The following is a 15,093-nucleotide window of genomic DNA, read 5'->3' on the forward strand; positions in this document are numbered from 1 at the left end:
GTGTGTGTGTGTGTGTCTGTGTGTGTGTTCCACGGTGTTCGCTGGGCTGCTGAACTGGGCAGTGACAATAAACAAGATAAATAAGTAAAATATGTCGGGTGATGTCAAGCGCTGGGGGAGACGGTTAAGTCGAGACCCTGAACACGCCAAGGAGGCTGAAATTATAGCTCGGTGGCCGGGGGTGGTCACGGAAGAGGGGACATTCGAGTAAAGACCGCAAAAGAGTATGTATGAGTCACGTGGGCATCTGGGGAAGAACATTCCAGCAAAGGGCGCCTACGAAGGCCCGGAGACAGAACTGTGCCTTAGGAGCAGGAGAGCGTGGTGAGGATGTCGTGAGTCGGGGGACAGGGGTTGGGGGCGGGGCCACGCCGTGAAAGGCCTGGCAGCCAGGACCCTGGCTTTAACTCCGAGCGGCGGGGCGGGGAGCCACGGGAGGGCTTCGAGCTGAGAAGGGACGCGATCCGAATCACGTGTGGGCGCCGGACGCAGGGACAGGTCAGACCTCCCGGGTACAGAAAAACAGGGACGCGACGGTCGTGCAGGTAGCTGGGCCGCTGGGGACTAAACGGGCGATGCGACTTTTAGGAGATCACGTGTTTGTTTGTTTTTTAATGCCCGGCTGCTGGGTTCTCACTGTATTTTTTTTAGGGCATCCTGCAGGGACAGATAAGGAAGCGTGACCTTCCCGGTATGGCCCTGGCTTAGAAGGCCTCGTTGTTTCCAGTTTGGGTCTTGATTTTGACCTTGTAACATCCCAGGGCCGGTTACTTAATCTTTCTGAGCTTCAGTTTTCTCAGTGGAGAGCATAATCGTTAATTACATGATGGAATTATTATGTCAATTAATGACATGCTAATAATCCGATGGTCGTAAAGGGCTCTGAGTGCCTTTGAAATAGGCATGACATAGCACCGTGGTGGTGACCAATTAGTGTCGCTATTACGAGAAACACATCATACTTGAGCACCGAAAAGCTTCATGGGCAGGAAAACTGTGGGCGAGCGGGAGGAGCCGGGCCTGGAGTTGGCAAGAATCGAGGGGTGAGGAGAATGACATTTAATCCTGGGACATTTTGATGTTTGTGGACGGTGATGATGCGTCTAAAGGGATGAGGGAAAAAACAGAGCGTGTGTTAAGGAGAGTCACTCCCTGGACCGGGCACTGACACTTCGTGCATGTGTGGCCTTCCTACCTGATAAAACCCAGGTGTCACCTCTGACTCGAATACCTTGGCTTTGGGAGTAGCACGCTCGAAAGGCTGGCGGAGCTGACGCGGATAACGGTCCGCACGTTGAAAGAGGTGACATTTATTTTCCCGTTGCACGTTAATTCATCGAGCAAAACCGTGACGTCTCAGGTGATTCGCTACAACTTTCCCTGAACCCACGTGGCTCTCGAGGACGCAGGCTGATTGGTGCGCTGTGGACGGAGGGAGGAGGCCGAAAGGTCGAGAAGCCGGGCCGCTCTGATAGGGCCCTTCACGCTGTGTTTACTCATTCATTCGACAGGCGTTTTTTTGATAACAGACTGTGCTGGGTGCTGCGGGGCACGCAAAGATGAGTAAGACACGCTCCCTATCGCCAAGCAGCTTACAATCTCACAGGGAGGTAAGTAGCCGGAACCCGGGTGGCTCGGGCTTGCGATGTGTGTCATGCGCAGTGGCAGTGGCGAGGCGGGGCGGGGTGGGGAGCATCCTGGCCCCCCGCGGGGACCAGAGGCTTTGTCGCGGCCAGCAGCGCGTTCACGTCGAGGCGGAGAAACGGAGCGATGGTTGGGGATGGCCTCTCGGAGGGGGCACACCTGCCAGGTGGGACTTCATACACCCGGAGGAGACGGGAGGACAGCACCGGCCTGCAGCCAGGCCTGAAGCCTGATGGGCGTTTCGGTGGGGTCGGGCTGGGGGGGATGGGGAGACATCGGTCCGGCTGGAGCAAGGGAATTGTGGGAGGAACGCCCGGCGAAGCGGATTGGGCCAGATTTCACCCGCGAAGGTCAGGCCGAGGAGGTTGCAGGCGGTGTGTGTGCGGTGGGTGGGTGGGTGGGGGGGGTGGATAAAGACCTCTGAGCTGAGCCGTGACGTTCGCGAAGGGCATTTTAGGGACACCCGTCCTCCACGGGGCACACCGAAAGGGGAAAGAGAGGAGAAATGAGGCGGCCATCGACACAGCGTGGAGGGGAGGGGAGAGGACCGACGGGCCTATAGCGACGCCAGAGACCAGCGGGGGCGAGTTTTAGAGAAACCACGAACCGCGAAAAGCGATCCGGACGTCGGCGGTCGTCGAAGGGAAGAGGGGGGGCAAGTGTTTGTCTAAAGGGTCGAGTCGGCGAGAAGCGGGAGGACGGTGACGCAGACAAGGGACGTTCGGAGGCGCGTCTCCAGCCGGCGACTTGTCGTGGCCTCGGACCGCCGGCGGCGCGGACACCTGCCACCTGCCGGCGGGGCGCCTGGAGCTCGCTGGGCGCGCGGTCCGGGCGAGGGGCCTTTGTCAGCGCCGCGTGCGCCCGGGCCCGTGCGACATCCGAACGGGCCAGACGTCCGGCCCGTGCCGCGGGCGTCGGCGCCCCCCGCGCCCCGCTGTCCGGGTCAGCGCGGGAGCCAACGCTCGTGCGGCTCCGGGGGAGAATAAAGGTCATGCACGTACGTGCTCGCCTCCGAATGAGCTGTAATTATATCCACAGCTCAGGACTCCGTGACTCACCTCTGCCCTCATTAACTCCACCCCGTGAAACTGCCTCTTTCCTTCAAATGTGAAGTCACTTCATCCACTTCACTTTTTAAATCTTGGCAGAGGTTTAGTGATGACTTTTTTTTCTTTCTTTTTTTTCTTTTTTTTGAAAGGAATCCAAACGTTTGGATCCTGCCCTCTCCCGAGAGCCACGAAGCTCTCGTGGGGTGACTGCCCGCTCCTCCAACCTGAGCTCTGTTTCTCCCCATCATCCCTGGAGGCGGCAAGGGCAAAGGGTCTACAGGTGGCCAGCGTCTGACACGTTGAACTTCAACCTGAGATCAAAAGGCAGAGTGGAGATTTTGTTTTTCTAATCTCAGTTGATTTAAATGCCTGGCGAGAGGGGAGAAGGAAAACAAATGTGAGCGCAACATCCTGCTCTCGGCCGTGAGAGACGCAGCTCACAGGAAAAGGCCATAAATCAGGGGGGGCGCGGGCAGCTCCTCCTGTCATCGGCCCAGCGACGTTTTTCACAGGGGAGTGAGCTGGACTGAAGGAGGCAGGAACACACTGGAATCCCTTACAATCCCTTGTTGTAAACACTTGTCTCAACAAGTTTTTTTTTTTTTTTTGAGTATTTACGGTGGTTAGAAGGTTGTTTTCAGGACTAAGAAGACAGAGTTTCTGCTCTTTACATGTAATACGTTTATTTATTTACATGTGACAGTTTCTAAGGCAATTGGAAAGGCCTGCCAGTGACTATGTAGAGTCACTTGTCGATGTGCGATGCAGTCTTCGCAAATGCAATCTTCGAAATCAGAATCCTTGGTCATGACACCGAAAGTATTTTTTTTTTCCTCTGAATAATTGTGAATTTTAAAATACTTGTAACCGTGAAATAGTGCAAACATAAAAGAACAGTTCCCGTCGGCTTTAAGGTTCACACTGGAAAACTCCAGGCGATGTCCACGTCTTATCGGCAGGACGTCATCTCGCCTAATTTGGTGACCACAGCGTCCTGGTGAGGTCGTTTGATCACCCCGTTTTAGAGATGAGGAGACTGAGGCTCAGAGAGGTGGAATAGCTTCCTCAGCCTCATGGTGGTAAGTAGCAGAATGAGGACTGAAACCGGTCTTATTGCCACTGCTCTGTTCGTCTCCCAAAGCCGCCCCACGAGAGAACGTCCCGGAAACAGACTCCTCTCGAGGCCTGTGGGAAAAAAAAAATTAACCTCTACCCTGAAGTGAAGGGAATTTAAAATCCTCTCAACAAGATTGATGCAGACTCCTTTTCACCTGCCATTCATATTTTGGGGTTTAACGTTCAACGAGGCTACCCTGTGGAAACCCAGCAAGTAAATCTTAGAAGATTTTCAGGCTAAATTGTAAAACCCATAATGTTTACATGTCTAGATAAGTTTTTATTGTTTATTTGTATTTCAATTTCCTATAGCAAAACTGCCCTTCTATAAACATAAAAAAAAAAAAAATCCCCGACACTCCAATATTATTTTGCGGCCTTCTTCACTATCTCTAACCTCGCCAGTCAGTTAAAATCAGTTAAAAAAAACATGTTGTCTTTGTAATAACATCTTCCCTTCCCTTCTTCCCTTGTTCCTGAAACTGTACATAAGTCTATGCTTGTTCCAAAGTTAATGATTAAAATCTTGGAGTGGACATTATTCGTCATTTCTTGGGAATATTCTTGGGTCTCATCCATTAGCTTCCGGTTCCTCAATAGCATAATGAGATTCTGACCTCGAGAGAATTCCACCTCTTGTGAGTGGTGTTTATGTAATGAACCGCCTGGCAGGTCTTTACTTTCAAAATTTGCCCCTCCTTCATTGGTAGTCTGTTGTCAAGGACACTTCTTCCTTTGTCAAGTCAGCATTCAACTTATTTCAGGGGGACTACCTTCTAAAAAAGGATTCAGAAATACAGATTTCTACTAAAAGAAATTTGTGTATTTTTATCTGGTCCCTGTTCCTTATACCTTTTTCTAAGGATAATTATTTATATCATCCGGACTCATGATTCATCCCCCCCAAAAAAGAAATCTACAGCCAAGTCAGGATTTTAAATAAATATTTCTAAGTAGTGTTTTATGGAATTTGAACTATTTAGTATATCACCAAAAGGTTATTTCAGGTCAGTGAATAAAAATAAGTTAATGAATAGCAGAGGTTACATTTGTGGATCCCTAAAAGAGAACTCAGGTTTTGTGAGATTTTTAGTTTTTCTTCAATGATTCATGATCGGGTTTATAATTTGAAAGCCGTGTGTGAGTCACTCAGTTTATGAATTCGCTGTCACTTCCTTAGAAAAGGACTCCCCTTCCGTATGGCTCTTTAAAGTTTAATTCAGTTATCTGAAAACTGTCATTTTAACCACATTTTTCTTCCTCCTCGAAGAAAGAGGGTATTATGTACCAGTTGCACCTTGAAGGGCCTAGCGATGTAAATTATTGGAGACGTGACGATTCTGAGTTATAAGTCACAGTGGATTTGATAGTTCTATTTAAAAAAAGATTTAAGTATGAATTAAGATTTAAGTATGAATTCCCTGTTTTCAGTTATCTTGTTTCTGCAATAAACGCACCACCTGTGGGACCGTGGGGCGTCCTGGCCTCTCGCTGGGATGAAGGAGCCGCCTACACTGGAAATTCTTCAAAACGAAATGAAACGAGACGCCCTGTGCCAGCCAAGGAATAAGCTCCGGAGGACTTACCTTGACAAGGCCTCTGAGAAAAGAGGCCTGCCTTCAGGCCCACACCATCCCCTGACGGGGCTTTTAGGGTTCCCTTTTGGATCAGGAAATCAGATCAACATCCTTGCAGAGAAAGGTGCCTTTGGGTCACAGGTGGGGCACTTCGGTTAAGCGTCCATTTCAGAGTCCATATTAGGCAACAGGAACTGCCTGAAACGCATTTCTTTTTCATTCTGTGTCATTCAACCATAAATGACTCAGTTCTGATATTATTTACCAAGCTCTGCTGAGCTCCTAGGAGAGGCAGCTGTCACATGGAATGCTAACCTCATCCTCCCAGCAGGGAAGGCAGTGAGTGACAAGTAAATGGGTACTTTTTCTTTAAGATCATGTGCATTTAGTATATGACTCACGTCTCAGAGACTTGATAGAGCCCTCAAAATGCTTCATTTCTAAAATAATATAGGCTTAATCTGAGTAATTTTATTGTCACCTGGTAAAGCTTATTAAAGTTTAAGGAGGATTTTAAAAAGCCATACGGGATTAGAGAAACTTAAGTGACTTAGTAGCAGCAACAAATGTGAAAATATTATTAAACATTAATCTAGCATTCGGTATGTCATGAGATCTTACTATTATTACGTCTTAAAAATAGACTTTATTTTTATCCTGGAACAGTTTTAGGTTCACAGTAAAACGGAGCAGAAAGTACAGAGTCCCCAGACGCTCTCTGGCCCCACATGGGCACAGCCTCCCCCGCTGTCAGCATCACTGGAGTGGTACCTCAGTGACGAGGGAGGGACAGACCGGCGTGGACGCAGCGCCATCGCCCAAAGTCCGCAGTTTGCGGCAGGGTTCACTCTCGGCATCGTCGTGATAGCATCATACGGAGTAGCTCTGCTGCTCTGAAACCCTCTGTGCTCTTCCTATTCAGAGATCTTTTTTCTTTTTTTTAGTTTCCAATGAAATGATCTAAATATGAATCAAAATCCAAAAGTTCTAAAAAGCACAAAGACCCCCGTGTTGAGCTTAAAATTAATGATAGTTTAAAATTATTAACAGTCTTGCTTAAAGTGTACAATATTAAATATTAAACGTCAACACTAGTATTAAAGTTCTATTAATTCAGAACATGTGTCCGAAATTTGCTTTTGCAGTAGTCATGAAAAAAAATTTTGTTGGCTCAGTCAATTAAATGGTCGAAGTGTCCGAGAAGCTTTTAGCCAAAAGACAATACCCCCTGTGCCAATCCCCCGCCATCTGGGACTTCGCTAAAGTTAAACAAATAACAACAAAGGACAGAAAAATCTCTGAAAATCTCCAAATTTTAGGGAAATAAATAACACGTTTTTAAATAACCCATGAGTCAAAGAAGACATCACAGCAAAAATTAGAAATGAAAACGAAAAGACCCTCTATCAACATCTGCGCTATGCCGCTACAGCAGTGCTTAGAGGGACACTTATGGCATTAAATAAATAGGTTAGAAAAAAAGTGTCTCAAATGGATGATCTAAGTTCCCACCTTAAGAGACTAGAAAAAGAAAAGCAAATTAAACCACACATAAGCACAAGGAAAGATAAGAGTGGGAACTAATGAAGTAGAAAACAGTAGAACAATAGAGAAAAATCGATGGAACCAATAGTCGGTGCTTTAAAAGATTCATAAAATTGATTAACCTCCAGCCAGAATGATTGACCAAAAGAAGGAGAGGAAGCACAAATCACTCAATAATAAGAATGGAAGAAGGACATCGCCATAAATCCTACAGATACTAAAAAGATTACAAGGGAATATTTTGAACAATTAATGCCAATAAATTCGACAACTTAAATGAAATGGACAAATTCTTTGAAAGTTACAAATGACTGAAACTGACTCAAGAAGAAATAGAAAGTCTTAACAGCTTTATATCTAGTAAAGAAATTAAATTTGCCATTTTACATCTAACAAAGAAGATACCAAGCCCACGTGACTTCACTAGAGATCTAGAAAATATTTAAGAAAGAAATAATACCCATCCTACACAAACTTTCAGGAAATAGGAGATGACAAAACATTTTTGAACTCATTGTATAAAACTGATATTACCCTGATACTGAAACCAGATGGAATTGTTACAAAAAAAATTATAGGCCAATATCGGTTATTAATATAGATGCAAAATCCTTGCAATATTAACAAAATGTGTTGGTATATATTCATAACAATATATTATAAATAATATATAATATATATAATAAAATTACATAATAATATCTATATCTATAGAGAAAATAATAGGTTATATATACTAAGTAAAGTTTATTATAAGAATTCAAGATCAGTTTAATTTTCGAAATCAATACAGCTTAAAAAATAAAGAAGAAAAACAAATGATATCTCTGTTGGCAATCCCCAAAGCACCTCTAGGTTCAATGGTTCTCTAAGACTCATAGGATTAAGCAAATAGTTACGCTCATGGCTAAGATTTACTCCAGTGAAAGGATATAAATCAAAATCAGCAATGAGGTGACGTCTGGAAGAGACCAGGCGTAAGCTTCCTGTCCCTGTGCTTAATTCCCAAGCAACAGGTTGTGACAACAGATGAGAAATGCCGTCTGCCAGAGGAGCTCATTAGAGACTCTTCCCAGGGTTTTTATTGGAGGCTGGGCACATAGGCACCCTCTGCTCGGCACAGGGCAAAATTCCAGACTCGAAGAAGGGAATCACGCGTTCGCCTTAAACCACATGGTCTGCACAAACAGCTGAGGCAGAGCGAGCCACTCTCTGGAGTTCTGAGAATGCTGGAGACACTCCCGAGATCGAAGTTCCCGGATAGCAGGCAAAGACCAACCTTGCACACAGGCCTTTCAAAAGATGGCAGCCTCTTTTCTACACAACATCTCTACAGATGCACCACCTCCCCCGCCCCAAAGCAAAACAAGCTTTTGACAATATCTAGTACCTATTCATAAACTGTTGGCAAACTGGCAACGGAAAGGAACTGCCTCAACCCCAAAAAACTAGCGCTGACTACATTCTTAAAGGCGTGGCACTGACTGCTTTCTCTCTGACGCTAGAAACGAGACAAGGACGTCACCCTCACCTCGTCCGTTCAGCATGGTCCTGGAACTCCGAGTCTGTGCAGTGAAGCAAAGAAAGAAGGAAAAAGGCTCCACTTTGGAAAGATGTAAAACGGTTTTTGTTCATGGACGACATGATGATCCTGTACGCAGAGAATCCTAAGGAATCTACACAAAAACGTTATTGGATATAATTGAATTTTGTAAGGTTGCAGGATACAAGGGCACGATACAAAAGTCAGTTGAATTTTATATGCTATCAATGGACGATTGAAAATTCAAATGAAAAACAGCATTTACGATAGCTTCTAAAATTGTTTAAGTACTCAGAGATAATCTTAACCAAATATGTAATAAAACCTGTATACAGAAAATTCCAAAATATTGCTGAGAGTAATTTTAAAAGATGTAAATAAATAGGTAGACCATCTTCGTGGGGGTAGACTCGATATTTTTTTTTTTTTAAAAAGTCAATTATCTCCAAATTGACTTGTAAATTCAGTATAATCCCAATGAAAATTCCAGCAAGCTTTTTGTAGAAATTGACATACTGATCCTAAAATTTATGTGGAAATGCAAAGAGCCTGCACAAGCCAAAATGATTCTGAAAATGAAGAACAAAGATGGAAACTCACATTATCTGATTTCAGGATTAAATATTTAGCTATAATAATTAAGACAGTATGATATTGATATAAAGATAGACATATAGGTTAAGGGAACAATACGGAGAATGTTGACAATAGATCCATCTATATATCTAGGCAATTGATTTTTGACAGAGTGGCCAGGATAATTCAGTTGGGGAAAAAAGTCTTTTCAGCAAATCGTGCGGGAAAAACATGGAAAATATGAACCTTGATATTTACCTTATAGCCTATATAAAATTAAGTTGAAATGGATCATATCCCTTGATATAAACCTTGTAGATGGAAATGTAGGAGAAAAATCTTTGAAATCTTGGGATAGGCAAAAATTTCTTAACTAGACACAAAAGAAACATTATATATATAAAAAATCGGGGGGGAAAGACTTTGTTAAAATTAAAAATTTTTACTTTTGGTAAGACACTGATAAGATAATAAAAAGGCAAATCACAGAGATGGAGGTAGTATTTACAGAACAATAATAACAGGAAAAGCGCGTGAAAAGATGCTCAACTACGTTAGGCACCGGGGAAATACAAACTAAAACCACACATTCCCCCTCATAGAATGGTTACGATTTAAGAACATGATAATACCAAGTGTCCATAGGAATATGGAACAACTGGAGATCTCAAACATTGCTGGTAGTAATATAGCGACACTGTTTTGGAAAACAGCTTGTCGGTTTCCTATAAAGTGTTATATATGATTTAATTCCACTCTAAAGTATTTATCCAAGATAAACGAAAACATAGGTCTCCATAAAGACTTGTACACAAATGTTTATAGCGATTTTATTAATAATAATGGCCAAAGAATTAGAAGCAACCAAAATGTCCATCCAGAGGTAAATGGATAAAGAAATTGGTATATATCTATCTATGCAATGAAACATTATTTCACACTACAAAGAAACAGATTAATTATTTACATTGATGAATTTTAAAAATATGCGGAGTGAAGGAAGCCAGACACAAAAGCGTACCTTCTGTGTGAGTTTGAATCTCTCAAACTCTTTCCGTTTTGCAAAACTGAGAATATAAGCCCATTAAATAACAGCTCCTCGTTCTCTCCTTGCCCCCCAAGTCTATCACCCTCTGTCTACTTTTTTCTGTCTCTGTGAATTTGGTTAGGTACCTGATGGAAGCAGAATCGCACAGGATTTGTCTTGTTGTGACTGGCTTATTTCACTTAGCATAATGTCCTCACGTTTCGCCCATTCGAATATAGCCTTTGAGGGGTCATTATAGTGACTTCCTGTAGCGCTTGGCAGCCTCCCTCTTTGGCACATGGCCCTGTCCCTCACTATGCTCATCTCAGTTTCTGCATTGACATCACTCTTCGTGGTGTTAGCTCTCACCCCTGACTTCTTGGTATCACCATCACAACCTTTCTGCTCCAACCACTGCTGTCTTGAATTGGGGACATTTTCTGTCCCTGCTAGAGTTTAAAACTGGCTGCAGGATAATGGAGTCCACAGGCTTGGAAGAAAGAGGATGTTAGGTAGGAAAATTCCTAATAGAAAAAGGAGAAGAAAGCCTCTTACTAGGGGAAAAGAAAGTCAGAAGGAATGAAATTAGGATTAGGACATCTTCCGAGGTCCTCAGGTGACCCTCTACTTCCTGTGTCTCATTGACCTGCCCTCTCAGACACGTCCTGACATGCCTGAATTCACAGCCTGATCTGCAGCTAAGACGCACGGTCCAAATGATCTAACTCCATATTGTCACTGGCAGAGAGATTTCATGTCAGTCAATAATTATAGTTTATATTGGCCATATTGAGGTACAAAGGCAACTGCCTCACTGATTTCTCGAAGTCTGTGTTTATCGAGGATGGAATCTGTTATTATTTCAATGTTTATCGAGTTCCCTAACGTGCTAAGCACTTATTAAGATTACCAAATAAAGGAGCAGCATGGAGAAGCGACGTGGCCTCTGTGACTCGAAATTAAATTTCAAGGGCCAGTTGCCGGGGCATCGTGACTGACTGAACAAATAGAGGATGAGCATCGCATGGCTAAGTATATGGTACATACACTCAAGGAAATACAACCTGAACTGTTTAGGATGAGGATGCAGTCCAACGTAACTGATTATATACTCAGCTATACTCAGCTGTAATTGGTTATAACTCAGGAAGGAGATCTATAAGTCATAATTACCGAGGCTGACAGAATGCTGAGCACATCTGGAGGGATGCTGGAGGCGAGCACATCTGGAGGGATGCTGGAGGCAGACAAATTGTATCATCGTGCCATTAGACAGGTGTGTGGTGAGTGAATGAACAAGCTCAGCCAACCACTTGTCTTCCTGGCCCCTAGACAAACACCAAAACAGCCTTTCTATTTAAAATATAAACCTCTCTCTTCCTCCGACCCAAGACAATTAGGCATACATGGTCTGTCATCTCAAGTTTGGTTTCCAGTAGGAGGCCCTGTGATTTGAAGACCATAACGGACTAATAAATGAATTCTCTTGTCCAGTAGTGATGACCTATTTTGCCTGAGGTCAGATCAGGAAAAAAGAAATGTTTTCTGGAAATTTTTTCCCATTTAAAATCTAAATAGATTTGAGACCCATGGCATATTATGTAGATGTTTAAAATTTAGATGATCTTGATTCATTCATAAAATGTCATTGAGTAAAATGGAACTGTATTGTTAAGATGTGGGCAAAGTTGGTATGTAGTAAAATGAAAGATTTTTCTAATCTTTTATCTAGAAATTAGACCTTGGTCTGTGTGATACAAGAATTGGTCTATAGCTTCTGCATCATGGGTATAATAACCCTTCGTAGCTTAGGTTATTGGCTCTCGCCATCGCCAGCGAGGTGTGCCGAGCAAACCCTCCACCCCCCAAATACACACGTGCCCAAACAGCAGTGTAGCTTAATATGACATCTAATGACTGGGACAAGATAAAATAACACTTCAGCCACATCGTATATAACGTGCCTAATCATAATGTGTGCACCGATAACATACCCACGAGAATTGCAGACATGCTGTAATCAGAGAACCATTCGTTATTTGTTCATGAAATGTTTGAGAACGAGCCATGTTCCAAGCTCTGTGCAAGATGGTGGGCAACAAGGAGTAAGAACTATAATCAAAAAGGCAGATAATCACAAGTGTTGTCGAGGATGCGGAGAAATTGGAACCTTCGTATGTCGCTGGTGAGGAGGTAAAATGGGGCAGTTTCTTTGCAAAAACGGTTTGGCACTGAGTTAGCACATGACCTAGCAATTCCACAGCTAGGTATACACCTAAAGACAATGAGAACGTACGTCCACACAGAAACCGCACGTGGATGCTCGTAGCGGCATCATTCATAACATCCAACATGTAGGAACAGCTCGAATGTCCACGAACCGACGAATGGACAGAGGACACGTGGTCTGTCCATGCATTGGAGCGTTATTTCATCGGTGATGAGAAAGGAATAAAGTTCTGACCCACACTGTGACGCAGGCGAACCTTGAAAACATGCTAAGTGGAAAGAGCCAGTCACAAAAGACCACTTATTGTATGATCCCATTTATATGACATGTCCAGAATAGGCAAATCTGTAGGGACAGAAAGTAGATTCTTAGGTACCCGGGGGAGTGAAGGGAGTTAGAACTGCTAATGGCTATGGGTTTCTTTTGGGGGTGATGAAAATATTCTAAAAATGATTGTAGTGATGGTCGCATGACTCTGTGAAAATACTAAAAGCCATTACATTGTACACTGTAAACAAGTCAATTGTGTGGTGTGCAAATTACATATTAATAAAGCTGCTATTTTTTGTAATGAGTAAATAAAACAGCCACAGTTTCTGCCCTAAGAGAGAGCTAGTTGAGACCAGCAGCAGCCAAGCCAGAGGAAGGTGAAACCATGTCTCCGGGATGCTGAAATGAAATAACTTTCTCTGCAGAATAGCATCTCTAGTGACAAAGTCTTTCAAGAATGAGGGTAAAATGAAGATATTGGTCCAAACGGTGATCTCGGCAAATTTCAAAGGATTGGTATCTACGGTCCACTTTTCTGGTCACGATATTATTAAGTTATTAACCGATAACAAAACCGTGTCTATTTCCCATACTTTGAGAAGTTAAAAAAACTTCTACATAATTTAACGTAAAGTAAAATATCTAATGGAAATTAGGAATTACTTGACAGTGTATTAGAACTAGACAAATGTTGCCGAAGCAATAATTAGAGTAAACATTTTAGCCTTAAACACTTACATTAGAAAAGAAGAATTACTATTAATTTGTGAGCCAAGTATTCAGGGTGACAAGTTAGGTTATGGATGCAAAGAAAGTAGGAAAAGGGAATACTCGAAATAAGAATAGATTAATGAAATAGGAAATAAAGAGATATGGCAGAAAGGATTAATAAGGACAAAAATCATTTCTTTGAAAGAACAGAAGACAGATAAATACACACCTCAGTAAAATTGATCAAAACAAGAAGAAAGTAATAAACACTAAGATTGAACCAGCACAGAGAGGACAGAGCTCAACATGATAAGAGGATATTATGAACATCTATTAAGATGATAAATTGATGAATTCCTAGAAAAATTTAACAGTGATTCAGTAAGAAACACTAAACCTGACATTTCCTCCTTCAAGGAAATGTTAAGCCCAGATGATTCTGTAGATAAGGTTTAGCGAACATTCAAGGGAAAAATGATTCTGATGTTGCACAAGCTCTTCCAAGTAACAGAGATGAAGGAACGTTCCTTAACTAATTTACTGAAACTCGAATCAGTTTGGAAAACCATGGTACCAAAACCAGACAGGAATGGTATAAGAAAGGAGCCCTTCCTGATCAATTTTGCTCGTGAATATAGCTATAAAAATCCTAAGCAGAGTATCAACAAACAGAATCAAGGAATGCATGAGACAGATAAAGTTTAGCCTAGGAAAATCAATCCATTAAAGGCGGTAACTGTTGTGATTGCCTCAGTCAGGAAAGCAAATTACAAAATTTAACATCCATGATTTAAAAAGAAATCTTAACAGAGCAAGAAGAGAATATCCATAACACAATGAGGACGATTTCTTTAAAAAACAATTTATTTTAAAAAACAAACCTTAAACTTAATGATGAAACATTAAGAAACTTCTCTGTAAAATTAGGAAAATTCAGACACGGTCTTAACCACTTCTAGTCCACGTGGTGATGGAGGTGGTCGTCAGTGCAGCCAGATGAGGAAGGAAAATTACAGAATTAGAAAGGAAGAAGTAAAACAGAAACCACTCAGAGATGTATTCCACGGGCTTCTCAGAAAATCCTAAGGAATAGAAAGACAGGTTAAGAAAGGATTTTTGGTAAAGTTGGTGCAAAATTCAAAACATAAAGATCAATGACATTTCTACAATGTTGCTGCAATGGCAATCAGTGAAAAGCAGGCGACAGAAATGATACTCTTTTGCAGTAGTACTTAGGAATAAACACGATAAAAATGAGCAGGACTTCCATAGAGAACATTATGATAGCTGCCTGTCATCGAAGACCTGCATAAAGGAGAGTCATATCATACCTTTTGGAGATATAGTCCCCCTTTTTTTCTCCCCTGACTTTATTGAGATGTAGTTGACATATGACATCATGTAACTTTAAGGCATACAAAGTGTTGATTGGATACACGTATAGATTGCAATATGATCACCACCACAGGGTTAGCTAACTTCTCCATTACGTCACATAATTCCCTCTTTTTTTTTTTTTTTTTTTTTTTTTTTTTTTTTTTTTTTTTTTTTTTTTGTGGCGAGAACACCTAAGGTCTACTATCTTAGCAACTTTCAGGTATACAGCGTAGTATTGCTATACATGCAAAGCTGTGTTTTAGATACCTGAGCCTGTCCAGCTCATCAGTGGAAGTTCATACTCGCTGACCAACACCCCCACGCCCACCTTACGGGAACCACCATTCTACTGTTTTTATAGGAGTAAAAAACGTACACGTTTTTAATGATACTATATTACACATGGAAGATATCCAGTGTTGGCTTTT

The 15,093-nt window shown here is 42.5% G+C and overlaps 3 long non-coding RNA genes across 3 annotated transcripts in view; 1 reads left to right on the plus strand and 2 right to left on the minus strand.

Annotated features, from left to right (window-relative positions):
* LOC118609142 overlaps positions 1–15,093 on the plus strand; it is a 22,604-nt gene continuing 7,511 nt past the window's right edge. The window contains exons 1-2 of the long non-coding RNA XR_004953236.1: positions 1–324; positions 1,210–1,610. This is a non-coding gene — a long non-coding RNA (uncharacterized LOC118609142). The remainder of the gene's footprint in view (positions 325–1,209; positions 1,611–15,093) is intronic.
* LOC118609185 lies at positions 2,066–5,669 on the minus strand. Its single transcript, XR_004953241.1, has 2 exons — positions 5,396–5,669; positions 2,066–3,878 (listed from the first exon to the last, which is right to left on the minus strand). It is a non-coding gene; the product is annotated as an uncharacterized LOC118609185 (long non-coding RNA).
* The window catches only part of LOC118609196, a 2,664-nt gene continuing 1,785 nt past the window's right edge, over positions 14,215–15,093 (minus strand). Inside the window, exon 3 of the long non-coding RNA XR_004953242.1 lies at positions 14,215–14,370. This is a non-coding gene — a long non-coding RNA (uncharacterized LOC118609196). The remainder of the gene's footprint in view (positions 14,371–15,093) is intronic.

Source organism: Rousettus aegyptiacus, unplaced genomic scaffold (genome assembly GCF_014176215.1).
Source record: "Rousettus aegyptiacus isolate mRouAeg1 unplaced genomic scaffold, mRouAeg1.p scaffold_m13_p_1, whole genome shotgun sequence".
Lineage (NCBI taxonomy): Eukaryota > Metazoa > Chordata > Mammalia > Chiroptera > Pteropodidae > Rousettus > Rousettus aegyptiacus.